Source organism: Dipteris shenzhenensis, chromosome 8 (genome assembly GCF_047967505.1).
Source record: "Dipteris shenzhenensis isolate YYH24624 ecotype China chromosome 8, Dip_SZ_1.0, whole genome shotgun sequence".
NCBI lineage: Eukaryota > Viridiplantae > Streptophyta > Polypodiopsida > Gleicheniales > Dipteridaceae > Dipteris > Dipteris shenzhenensis.
The window spans coordinates 39,874,218-39,877,379 of NC_141603.1; positions in this window are offsets into that span (position 1 = coordinate 39,874,218).

Here is a 3,162-nt window from a genome sequence, read left to right on the forward strand (position 1 = left end):
ACATTGGGCATTCTTCCAGGGGAACTGTAGACTGTTTCAAAAGACCAAAGTGGTCCTAATGCTAGATTGCTTATATACCACACATTAGATGACTTATTTCTCAGGAGCATTTTGCTAGGGGAGCTGTAGACCATGTCAAAAAATTGGATTGCTCTTGAGGCTAGATTGTTTATAAATATACTATGCATTAGATGATTTGACTCTTATAAACATTCTGCCAGGAAAATTATAGACCGTGCTCATGAGACTAGATTGCTTAGAGACTATGCATTACATAAGTCATAGGAGTACCAAACATTCTAGAGATTATCCTTTGATGAGACATAGCTAAGTATTGTATTCTAAGTTAAAAAAAAGTTTCATGTTTTATGATTATAGATAATGATTTTCATTCTTAAGGATATATGATTTCAATTTATGAGTGTGAAAAACAAAGGTGAAAAAATACTTTAAAATGGGATATTTGAGAGCTCAAGTTAAGGTCGAGAGACTGAAAATCTTGGTTTTTTCTATGGCTATGTCTCATTCAACAAAGAAAATATTCCTTTCATGATAAAAGTTTTAGATAGCACAAAAATAAATCAATGACAGTAGTTGTGACCTCCAACAACTTCGCACCTATAAAGCACAAATGAAGCAAGACATTAATGATAAGCAAAGAAACATAACTTCTACTCCCATCAAATTATTTCACACACCATTAGCAATGAATGACAATCTATACTTACCTATATTTTACAAATCCTCGAGCAATCTTTCAAACCTAGATATAATGAGTAGCGAGTAAAATGACACCACTAAGATACTAACTTTCACCCTTGAGACAAATATGTTGAAAGATAAAATGACATGAATTTGTGACATATCTATGCAAACAAGGGTGCATGTATGCACAAAAGCACTTGGCTCCAACTTGTGGGTTTTATGGGTCTTTAAACACTTTTGATCGTTTAGTAAGAAATAATAAAAAAGAAACACTTTGAGGACTCATAGGATCCATTAGGCTTTGCCAAGGTTCTATAGTTATTTACATGTTCTCACACTGACTGCAAAGCCACTGCCTTAAAAAAACAAACAAACTATAATTTAAAACTGAAAGGTAAATAGGCGTTATTTTTCCTTGAAGGTTTTACGAATGATACCTGAAAAGTTTTGATGTCAAAATTTGGGGGTTTTTTTTTCTTTATTTTTATAAATAGATCCACAGTAGATGACAATCTCTTCATCGGCAGGCATAAAGCTCGCTTGGTTGGCATAAAGGTCTTTCAATAGGAAAACATATTTTTTCAAACAGGAGAACCTACTTTTCTGGATAGCAATTTTCATTTTCAGGCAATGGCTTCAGTAGTTAACATGCGAATCGGCTTTAGGGCCTTGCTCACAAATGAACACGCAAGACCTAGATGAGAGACCGAAAAGCTTGAAGTGACTTGAAGACTTGTAGATGGAGGAAGCCAAGGCAATCATTCTAGGGAGAGATCAAGCATGGAGGGAGAGTGGAGCCCTTGAATTGATTTATAGCCATGTTGGAGGTGGGTAAAAAGCACACACAAGCTAAAAGCTGAAAAGACAATAGCCACACACAAGCTAAAAGCTGAAAAGTCAACATCCATCTAAAAGTAGAGGTTAAGGACTTTAGAAATTCCTAATAAAAATCCTAAAAAAGTAAGAATAATAACAAAACTCCTGCCTAAAGCAGTGTCTCTAGGAGAGCCAGTGCTAACACATGTTGCAATGTGGCTCAATCAACTTAAAAGCATATAAGCCACTTTTTTTTGGAGTTCTTGGCTAATTGACTTGCTAAAATAAAATGCAATTTTGATGCCATGAGACCTCTTAATAGCACTACCTTGTGTTTGTGTCAAAAATGGAGAATCATGGTGTTGTAATTCAAATAAGATCCCATCCAATCACACCCCATACTGTAGTTTCCATCACTTTAAAACATAATCATGTGAAACTTCATGTAAGAAAATAATAGAGACCACTTATTGAGCCAAGCTCAATAATGTGAAACTCCATGTAAGAAAATAATAGAGAGACCACTTATTGAGCCAAGCTCTACCAATGCATTGTGGAAGATAATTATATTACCTAGGGATACTCAAATGGTCCATCTCAATGGCTGCAAGCTTCAACATTTGCAAGGTCTTGGTGTTGATGAATTATGTGTCTTAGAATCACATCTCTTGCTGTATATTATGAGTACAATATGGGTGAGGGATTCAGTGTGCCCCTAAAACACAAGGTCATATTAAGAGGGGGATGGATCCCATGTGGATAGCCAAAGTACCATGCTTGACATAGCTATCTTCAAGGTTGATTCAGGGTGCCAGAGGCTTTGCTAGGGTATAGTAAGAGATCCGGTGGCTAGTACAAGCTTGTTTGAGAGGGCTCTAGATCTAATTTGGGCCTACCCTAGTAGTCACCTTATGCCACCTGGGTTGAAAGCCAACTAGATCCCCAGCCGAGACAAGTTAACCAAATAGCTTGCTAGGGTTAACATGACCAAACCCAAACCTATTGGGTTAAGTGAGGCACACCTTGGATCAATCCAAGGTGGCTTTCATAAGCAAGTTAACTATAGGTTGAGGGGACCTATTTCTAAACCCCTCCCTACCCTCTTTTGTGTATCTTGTGCTAGGGGTTTTCTTAACAATTCAACAGGGTTTTTTCTCAGATATCGGGTGTCAAAGTCTCTCTCAATCCATCACATTTTCTTGTTTATTTTTACTCTCAGTTTGTTGTTTGCAATTTTCTACACTTTCACATTGTATCAGACCAGTAAGGAGAATAGAACTTGGATTGAGCCTCAAGTTCGAGGAAAACCATGGAGTATTTATGAGATTGGATTAATATCATATCCACCAAACAAGAATTTGCCAAATTCATTTCAGCACAACATATCTTAGAGATTGAATTCCTTGCATAGCTTTTGACAGTATCACAATTATATTGCTAGTATAGCTAGCTCTATATTTCTAGTAAGATATATTAGAGAATGAATTCCTTGCATAGCTCTTAACAATATCATAGCTATATTGCTCGTATAGCTAGTCGTATATTTCTAGTGCAAATTTGAAGGGGTAAAATTACTGTTCATAGGATTAAGAAACCAATGAAGAGTTCAAAGAGTTTCAGCCTAGCCACCATGCTGGTGGT